This window comes from Lycorma delicatula, chromosome 3 (assembly GCF_047948215.1).
Source record: "Lycorma delicatula isolate Av1 chromosome 3, ASM4794821v1, whole genome shotgun sequence".
NCBI lineage: Eukaryota > Metazoa > Arthropoda > Insecta > Hemiptera > Fulgoridae > Lycorma > Lycorma delicatula.
The window spans coordinates 43,568,898-43,579,997 of NC_134457.1; the positions used below are offsets into that span (position 1 = coordinate 43,568,898).

Below are 11,100 nucleotides of genomic sequence, written 5' to 3' on the forward strand. Positions count from 1 at the left end.
CATTCTTTTTTTTTAATGAATATCTGTAAAATATTTATTTTTCTTGCATTCATTTGGATAGTGAACACACAGTGAGTCCTGGGGGGGAGCCTTCTGGCTAGATGGTCAAACGAACACAGGTATCTTTGACCAGCTGGAGTATATATAAATGTGTATATATTTAAATAACAAGCCGGCCTCTGTGGCGCGAGTGGTAACGTCTCGGCCTTTCACCCGGAGGTCCTGGGTTTGAATCCCGGTCAGGCATGGCATTTTTCACACATGCTACAAAACATTCATCTCATCCTCTGCGGAATGAATTGCTTGAGTGCGGACCCGGAGGTAAAACAAACCAAAAATAAAAAAAAGACATTTAAATAACAAACATGTTTATAAAAGTAGTAAATTATAGATGTTATAATAAAATAGATAGTTATAGTGAATATAAAACTGATAACTAAGTTATTTTACAGGTTTGTAGTAATAGAATGCATTAATTAAGATAGAATCATAAAAAGCAATAGGTAAGAGAATATCAAACAGATACATATATAATCCATACTAAATAATTTGTTGGAAGTATAATAAATAACAATGGTTTGTTTCCGTCATAAATTCAATAATTGAATTAAAACTGACAACGCAGGCTATCAGTTTGTAAATAATGAAAGGATATTCCAAGAAAATTATACAAACTGTGATTGTAAATAGAAAAAAGATAATGAATTGGTGTGAATAAATAATGTAAGTATAATATTGTTATTTAATCTGTCTTCTTTAATAGGTTTTGATAAGTTCCAGAATAATATTATTTATAACACTTTAACTTGATTTGTTTCCCGCGTAGATTTTAAAAATCGCATAAAAATGGCGGCAGATTAAGATGGTTGTTTGTAAGCAACGCGAGAACGCGTAAAATTCATTACCTAACATGGATGTGCTCAGTTAGCGTCCTTTCTAACGTACTCTTAACGGTTAATATTTAATTTAACGATGTGGATTGATTTGTTAGTTGTAATAATCTTATTTGAATGCTTACTGTTTCTGCGAATAATGAAATAATATTTTGGTCGGAGGTTTTCTACTAAAAGTATGTAATGAACGACATATGGTTAATTTTCTTAATTGTACACAATATGAATGTGATTTTTGAAACCCGTTTTACATTAATTATTTTCAGTTGTACCAAATACTAATTGTGTTATCTAAATAATATAAAACTGTAAGTAACTTTTAAGACGTCATGTTTATAGTCAATTTAGATGTATTTTTTATTTGAAACTTTAATATTATTTTTTGTGCCCGTGGACATATTTTCGTTTTATTATTCATGCTGCTGTTAGCTCTAGTTTCCGTGTTAATAATTATTTTTAATATTAAGGCATACTGGTTATTGTTGCAGAAATTATTTACCCATCCCAGCTATCTATTTTAATGGTTTGTTTAAAGGGTTTAATATTTGTACTTCCTCACACAAATGATATAAATGTAACCCTCAAAATCTTTATTTATAAATTCAAATTTGTAATAATGCTTTTTGTGAAATGCATAATGCATTTATTCATCGAAGGGCATGACAAAAATAACATAAAACTAAAGTTATTAATAATTGAGTTTCAGATTAATGTAATCTTTCTTCCAAGTCATTTGTATTGGCTCCTTCCAATAATAAATAGGAATGAGATAGTAATAGCTGCATAAGGCAGTTTGAAATTTTTTACCTACTGCCCATATTGAGAATCATAAAGTTTCTAGCGCTCTAAAAATATTTAAACTTAATCATCTGTTAAAAATAATTGCATTTGCAGTTTTTAAGAAGCTCTCTTAAATACAACAATTGCAATTATTGTTTTTAAACGTGGCATATCCCATTTCTTAGTTGAAACTTACATTTTAAATTAGAGCAATTAAAACTCATTAAATCATATTTAAAGTATTTTTATTACATTTTCTTATCTATATAGTTATATAACAACAATATTGCTACCATATTCACTGTAACAATACAATAATTAAAATAAAGCTTTCAATTGAACAATTTTTTGTCTAGTGTAGTAGGTATTTAATTTTAGTTTGAAATATCAGGAAAACATATTTTTGCCTTTTTTTTAATCAGCCATCGTCTTCCTAGCCTGCCTGAAAATGTTCCCAATAAGGTTTTTTGCAAAGAAATTTTGTAGGTCTTTGGAACAGTGTAAGACTTTAAGGCAAAACTACTGTTTTTTAAAGTCAAATTCACATTTTTGAGTGAATGTAATATTTATTGAACACTTCCTTGATGTTTTTAAAATAAATTTTCATAGAATTATATAATCTAACAGAAGTAAATGAAACATAAATGGGTGTGTACATAGGTGGTTCTGTTACTTAAGCGGTTTAAATTAATGTTATTTTCCCTAAACTTTTTTTTTCTTTCTTTGATCCATTCACTGTGTTTCCTTTCATCAAAGATTTCATCAAAAATGATTTATTTAATAATTAGAAATCAATTCTTTTGAACTAGCTTATTGGTGTTCTTTTTTTTAAAACAAAGTTAAATATTTGTTTATTTATTTAGATTCAACAATTCCATTGAAGTGACCATATAAAATTTGAGTTTTTCTAATTGTATAACTTTTCAAAATTTTGGTAAATTTCATCAGAGTTGCTTATAAGTATTATCTTTGAGTTTTCTTAAAATAATTTTTTCAACAATTTCTAGATTTTCCTAAGAAATTTAGTAGGCCTTCCATACTATACAACACTTCTGGTAAAACCTGGGGTTTTATAGTGTTCTTTTTATTTTGTTTCTGTAAGATGAAAGTCACTTTCAATTATTGTGTTGTCATTTATTTCTTTTTTTTTCTAAAACATTCAGGGTAATTATTTTACCTTAATATTGAAACTTTCAAGGTTTGGATTTTATAAAATTTGTAGCTTAATTTTATTTGCACATTTTTTTAATTCTTGAATTTTCATTCCTCTCTATCGAAAGTCTTCCAAAATTACCAGATCATCAGCTAATAGTAAAATGTTTACATTTAAATATTTAGATGTTGTGTCCCCATTTTTATATTTTCATTTTTATTAAGTATTTGTATTCTCCTATTCTATTCTGCAATTAATTTTTTCCAGAGCGCAATTGAACAATTTTGTGAGAGATCATCACTTTGTCTCGCTGCAGTTTTTATTTGAAAGGATTTGGAAATTCCACCCAAAAATTAACAATTTTGAGTATGTTTATTTTATAATGTTTTAGTGTTATTGACATAAATTCGCTCAATATTTTAACCAGAGATTCTCTATTGAATCGTATGCTTTAGGATTTTAGAAAAATAAATATTAATTCCGGATCTCTAATTTTTTTGTACGATTATTATTTTGGTAGAATTTAGAGCTAGTGTGTACTGTAATTTTGATGAGATAGTAGATGATGAATGAAGCAACGCTGTGTTCTTCTTGAATCATTATAGTTAATTTCCTGTCACTCTTGTCATTTCGATTGAATTACAATATTTACATGAAAGTTAAGAACGTATGACACTTTAGTCATAACTGAACTTGAACGTTATCAAGAAACTATGAGTCCCTTTGGACTGAAGTGAAAACACGACCGCACTGTGCGGGATTCTGATGTAGAATGATCTTACGGCTTAACTTGCCAGAGAGTGTTAACACCCATTACATCACAGCACCGGACGGCTCAACATGGAACGGAACAATCTTATAATTATTTTTTTTGCAAACAAAAAAATGTTTGAGATGTTTATTTTATTTATTTTCAAACCATCTATGGTGGAAATATGTGGATCTTTTAAAGGTCAACTCTATCAAACCAGCTGATATTTTAAATTTAACATGGGTTTTCAATTTTTATATTTACTAAAGAACTGTTTTCAATAGGCTTTTAAAATTAACCCACACTGAATAACAAGTGGTTTACTTTTTTATCCAAAAAAAAAAACTGGATTTTTCGATTTACTAATTTTTTACAACCGCACATAAAGTACCAATCGCCTGTGAAAACGGTGTAACAATTTTCAAAACTAATTTTTTTTTTAAAACAAAAATATTCCGTGTAAGTATATTGCAACTAGTATTTCAATTACAATAAATGAAGTTAAATTAAGAATTATTTAGACAGATTTAAATAAAATTTGTGAAAAACTTATATTTATACATTACCTATAATTTTTTTCATAAATATTCATTTTATTAAAAAATTGTTAATCATTAATACATAATTACACACCATAATTTTATGTCAGGCTTTAATTTGGTTTTATTTTAAATTATTGTAAGATTTTATTTTCAATATTTTCCAGACAGAAATGATGGGACAGCAAAGATTAAAATAAAAAGGTAATGTAACTGTCAAAAGGTTATAGGTAAGAAGAACACTACTTATTAATTGCATAAGTAAAATTACTAAGATATTTTTAAAATTTACCAGAGAATTCTTAGTTTTACTCAATAAAATTCTTTGATTGCTGTTGGTTCTCTGAGTCGAGGTGGGAATGAGTTGGCATAGAATGTCATTGTTTTGGTGGCATCCAGAAGCGGAGGTCACGATGTTTCGGTGATCCAGATGGGTGCTTGTCCGCTGGGAGGACACTGCTGATGGGGGATGGCTAGACATCGCCGCGTCACATTAGGCCAACCGATGCAACGTCTTATAGGCGGTTACCGGTTGCCCTAGTGTGGTTAAAAAAGGATAAAAAAAAATGTCATTGTTTAGTTAATGTTTGAAAAATTGTCTAATCAATTTGATATTTGTAAGAATCATAAAAAAAAAAACAGATTAATTAAATTAATTCTGTAAAACACACGAATATCACTGAAAGCAAAAAATAAAAAAAGAGTTGTAGAGGTGATTCTAGAGAAAGTCCTATTAAAAGCAGAACATTATTCAAGCCTCCGTCACGGTGATTGTCATACCCCTCACAAGCGCATAGCTTTTCTTTACTCCAATTGTCTGCATGATGTAACAGTTAATACTTTGATGTAATATATCCTTCGTTTAGATTTACATAATTAAATATAGTATACTGCTTACTAAGAATAAAGCATTTTTACTACTTATTTTACAAATGTCTGTCGACTTTTTTAAAATTCCGTTGGGCAGCAGCAGCAATCACAAATACACAATAAAATTTAGTTGAGTTTGTTTTGTGCATTAACAGAAACAAAATAATTAGTAATCACCATCATAAATCAGCTGTCAATGATGAGATCACGATCGCCATTATTCATTGAACACCGATCAGGTCATAAATCACCGTTCATTGTGAACTTGATCTCTGTTCAATGAGCACCGATTAGATCAGATCGTTCAATGAGTACCGATTGGGTCATAAATCATTGTTCAGCGATCATCAATCATCTCCATTATCAAAATGTATTAAAAACCATTACCATCTACTGTAAACCACATGAATATCGTGAAAAAAAACAGTTGTAGAAGGGATTCTAGAGAAAGTCCTATAAAAAGCAGAACATTATTCTAGCCTCCGTCGCGGTGATTGTCATACCCCTCACAAGCGCATAGCTTTTCTTTACTCCAATTGTCTGCATGATGTAACAGTTAATACTTTGATGTAATATATCCTTCGTTTAGATTTACATAATTAAATATATTATACTGCTTACTTAGAATAAAGCATTTTTACTACTTATTTTACAAATGTCTGTCGACTTTTTTAAAATTCAGTTGGGCAGCAGCAGCAATCACAAATACACAATAAAATTTAGTTGAGTTTGTTTTGTGCATTAACAGAAACAAAATAATTAGTAATCACCATCATAAATCAGCTGTCAATGATGAGATCACGATCACCATTATTCATTGAACACCGATCAGGTCATAAATCACCGTTCATTGTGCACTTGATCTCTGTTCAATGAGCACCGATTAGATCAGATCGTTTAATGAGTACCGATTGGGTCATAAATCATTGTTCAGCGATCATCAATCATCTCCATTATCAAAATGTATTAAAAACCATTACCATCTACTGTAAACCACATGAATATCGTGAAAAAAAACAGTTGTAGAAGGGATTCTAGAGAAAGTCCTATAAAAAGCAGAACATTATTCTAGCCACTCCCACAGTGTGTGTCATACCCCCTTACAAACTCATAGTATGTCTTTACTCCAGTTGTCTGCATAATGTAGCATTTAATTTGATGTAAATCTATCCTTCGTATAGATTTACATTTAAAATAAAATATAATATGTGGTATACTAAGAATCAAGCATCTTTACAACTTATTTTACAAATCGTATGTCAACTTTTTAACAATTCACCTGTAGTAGCAAGAATCACAAATACACAGTAAAACAGTTGGGTTTGTTTTGTGCATTAACATAACAGAAACATAATAATTAGTAATCATCACCATCATAAATCAGCTGTCATTGATCAGATCACGATCACCATTATTCATTGAGCACCAATCTGGTCATAAATCACGTTCATTGTGCACTTGATCCCTGTTCAATGAGCACCGATTAGATCAGATCGTTCAGTGAGTACCGATTGGGTCACAGATCATTGTTCAGCGATCATCAATCATCACCATTATTACAAATCCTGTTTATCCTATAATATGGCAGTATATGATGATAGGTAATTAAGGAAAGAATTGCTGTAAGATTACATTAATTATTTGATGACAAAATTTTATTTCTGACTTCAAAAAGCTGAGAGCATAGTTGTGGACTTTCCCACCCATGGTTTTTTTTCTGATACACAGGTTACACACACAGCTTGATTTAAAATATTTTTTGTTTATTTAATTTAATGAATCTAACCAAAGCGCGCGCACATACTGTATTTCATTTGTGTGGGTGTGTTAGTGTTAGCAGCCACTTTAAATACTTTTTACTGTTTAAATATTTATTTAATTTTTCCGCCCACTTCTGACATTACAACATGCAGATGACTACAGCAGTTGTACGTCAGTAATACACTAGTGCTCCTTGTGGTGTTGGTGGGTACTAATGAGTCGCTATATCTGCTTAGCTACTAGTTCATTTAGACAATTTTTTTGGGGTGGGGTGAGATTTTGCAAAAAGATTTTTAGAAATAGTTTTAATTAACAAATGTGCCCTAAGAAAAATAAGACCTTAATTAGACAAAATGTCGAGATACTGAGGGTCAACTGGCTCTACAGCTTCACCCTCTTGACCTTTTAAATTGAAAATTTAATGGCAGCAATGCCCCATATATAGAAGAAGTAGATCCTGTTTGGTCAAAATTGGTTGAGTAGTCTTGGAGATAAAAATATGATTTAGGGTGCGACACTGAACACACACGCATACATACAAATACTGGAAAATTTCCCCTCGGTTTTTTGGGTTCCTTAGGTGTCAGAACAGAAAGATCTGGTGTCTACCACATATGCCCAAATTGATTGATTACCATAATTTCCTTCTACTGCTGTAGCACTAGGCGGGGAAAGTAAAAAGCAGCAAGAACACATGAAATAATTTACATTATCAAATAAATTGAAATAAACTTATAATGTTAATATTTACCTACATTTTAACCATTACTATAATATCATCATTGATTATGATTTCATCTAATATTTGATGATAAAAAAGATTTGTGACCTCAAAAAGCAGCAATAGCACATGTATTCTTCAGATCTACAGCTAAGCATAAGAATAATTAAAAAGGGAAGCTGGACATATGATTGAATGATTAATCAGAATTGGATTTGCAGGTTTGTTTCTATTGTATTAACATAACATAAAAGTTAACATAATTTTCCAAACATATTGTAGTATATAACTGTAACATTATTTGTATCCCTTACCGGTGGTTAAAAAGCTACTTTATACTAATTATTTATTGAAGGGATGTTCATGCAATAATCAATAAGGCCATTATCAAAGTGGCATACATGATGGAAAAGAATTTTAGAGAATTCAATCTAATAATGATTTTTGATGCCATCCTTCTAGGCCCAGACCCACAGTGGAAGCACACTTGGTCGTAGGGGTGCCATTGCCTCTAACCTTCTGGGCAACCATGCTGGAGTCGGCTATGCTGTTCCGATATGGGGTACCACCCAAGGTCCTCTCAATTGCCTGCCTCAAATCAGTGGTCCCCTAACCAGATTTCTGTCTTGATTTGCCAGTCTCAAATCAGAGGTACCCGAAACAGGGGACTTCCGAGACTTGGTCTTTACACTTTCCCTTCCTACTCATCGCAAGAGTTCTCGTTAACTCACTTGAAGTGCGACACCTCAGCATCACCCTCCTCATGAACTATCCAGCCGCACCCTACTCTACCCCACTAGGTTCCATCCTCTTCAACTTCCTCCTTCGCCTTCCCTTTCTAAATGTTGCCCACCATTCTAACAATTAGATTCCAGCTTGTAGGGCTATGCAACATTGTCTCTATCACATTGTGTGGTGTTATGGCACCAACAGTTAAACACTGTGTTCAACCGTATCGCATTGCCCGCAATACTTACACTCCAGCGACCTCCTCCTCTTCCTATCACAGAGGAACTTGTTAAAGCAGTCAAGAATTGCGTCAATTCATAGTTTACTTCACCATTTTTCTTGACAGCCAATTCATAGTTACCCACCTGACTCCTTGACCATCTCTGCTGCCACTTATCCAATATTTCTCCTTTTGCCTGACTCTTAGGTTACCCTTCTGCTCTTCCCACCATTTCGTTTGCTACAAGATCCCACGGCGGCATCCCAGCTGTGGGAACCAATGCCGCCTCGTTTAGACTGTACAATACGCCCTAACTGCCCCAATAGCCAAGGGCCTCTGAAGACTTAACAATTGGTTCCGGGCCTTCTTCTTCAACACTCATTTCCATGCTGGAACTGCATACATGACGACGGACCGAGCCACCGATGCAAATAGCCTCTGTACGCCAATCCTGCTCATTAGCCTGCACACCGGAATCACTGTTCATTTACTTTTCTGTACAGCCTCGACCACATGAGGCTGAAAAGATCTGTTATTATCGAGCCAGGCTCCAAGGTACTTTGCCCTGGCTACTGGCACAATCTCCACATCTCCTACTACTAAACTTATTGGAGCCAACCGCCTCCTTCCTGCCATAACCAACACTTGAGTCTTCTGTAAGGCCAAATGGACCTCTCTCAAACAACCAGGCATTTACCATCTGCATGGCTTCATTGACCTTCCTCACCAATCCATCTTCTGTTTTAGCCAATACAACCACAGACAAACCGTCAGGTACTCGCACTGGATAATCCATGCGGAGCACCCATCATAGGCTACATTCCACAATGTAGGCCTCAACACTGAACCCTCTGGTACTTTGGCCTGAATCTGGGCCTTCTCAGCACAGCCTACCATGGATCGTACACTTAAGTAATCTTGAATAAGGCATCGCAAGTATGGGCTGACTCCTCTTCTCTTAAGTTCACTCAGGATCCACCCAAATGGCAGTGAGTTAAACGCATTATTCATGTCCAACAACACCACCGCCGGGACGGACCTGGTTCTCCATGTCCGAGACGCAGCTTAATCAACGATCTTCATGATTTTATTTATTGCTGCTGTAGTTGTATATCCCTTCCTAAATCCAAATTTGTTCAGGCTAAAACCGTCCCCTCGCTCAATCTCTTATAAAAGCCTCATGACATTCATCCACTCAGCAAGTTTCCCCATACAGCTGAGGAGACACAGTAGTCTATAACCATTCAGGTTACAGCAATGCAACTTTTACAGTTTTCCAATCTCGCGGAAAAACATCCAATAAAACCTTATTGAACGCAAACAATACTTGTATCGGGAACTTTGTTGCCGTCACCTCCACAACCTCATCTAGAATGTCATCCAAGCCCCAACTTTTCCTTTAGTTCATTTTCATTATGGCACACAACATCTTGTGTAAAAAGAGGAATTTTTACAGCTGCAATTTCCTCTATCCCTCCCTGTTGCCTACTCTGAAACAATTTCATCAAAAAAAAAAATCTCCATTACATCACTTGATAGCACTGGTAGCTTCTGTCCAAACTTTTCCACTAATAATGCGAAAGGCATCTCCTCGCACATCTTTATCTAACTGATCGCATAGAGCTCTCCACTCTTCTCTTTCTATTCATTGTGTCATCTTTATACCGCCTTTTCATTAACTTAGGTACTATCTGTGCTTCCTCAATCTCCTCAGCCCTTCTTCCCCTTCAGTTAGCACGCTGGAATTTCCTACAAGCCCGTATGCACATCAGCCTGGCCACAGCTACCTGAGGAGACCACCAATTGACAGCTTTTCTACAGGGCCTCTTCCTCTGCAAAGTGTCATCACAGGTCTTCACCACTACCTCCGTAAGGAATAACGGAGTAATCTCTTCCATATGTCCAATTCTTTCATTTATAAGACCAATTACTTTCAGGAGACTCCGCTCACTTATAGCTCTCCTAGCGGACTTTACTTCACCCAGCGACCACGAGGCACCAACTTCAAAATATATCGCCTTGTGGTCACTAAGTGACCACAAGGTCATCTTCCTTCAACACCTAGCTGTCCTCGCAAGTCCCAGTGAAACAAAGGACATTCCATTTACTCGGAATAGGGTTTGTAACTCACCATCATTGAGACAGATGAGTCCCAACCCTCTTCTAAAAGTAGACTCCATCTATCTGTTACACCGCCGCCCCACGCAACATTCTTGGCATTGAAGTCACCACATATAACTGCATCCTTACACACAGCATTTCTCAGCCTACTCAATTCATCCACAGCCTTCAAAAACGCCAATTATTAACAGCCTTTTGTAACAGTTAAATGTAGTATGTGGCTTACTAAGTAGTCATAGAACTTGAACGCATAGCGATAGAATCATTGTAATAAGGATAAAATCAAAACCTAAACCGACAACGATTGTTAATGTTTATATGCCTACAAGCGCCCATGATGATGATGAGGTAGAGTGTGTATACGAAGAGATTGATGAAGCAATTAAACACGTAAAAGGAGATGAAAATTTAACAATAGTTGGAGATTGGAATGCAAGCATTGGAAAAGGCAAGGAAGGAAATATAGTGGCTGAATACGGGCTGGGCAGAAGGAATGAAAGAGGGGACCGACTTATAGAGTTTTGCACGAAGTATAATTTAGTAATTGCCAACACCCAATTTA

General features: G+C 34.4%; 1 long non-coding RNA gene across 1 annotated transcript; it reads left to right on the top strand.

The window, feature by feature from the left end:
- The first annotated feature begins 921 nt into the window (after positions 1 to 921).
- Positions 922 to 4,468, top strand: LOC142320877 (uncharacterized). Its single transcript, XR_012755499.1, has 3 exons — positions 922 to 1,201; positions 3,094 to 3,192; positions 4,284 to 4,468. It is a non-coding gene; the product is annotated as an uncharacterized LOC142320877 (long non-coding RNA).
- The last annotated feature ends 6,632 nt before the right edge of the window (positions 4,469 to 11,100 follow it).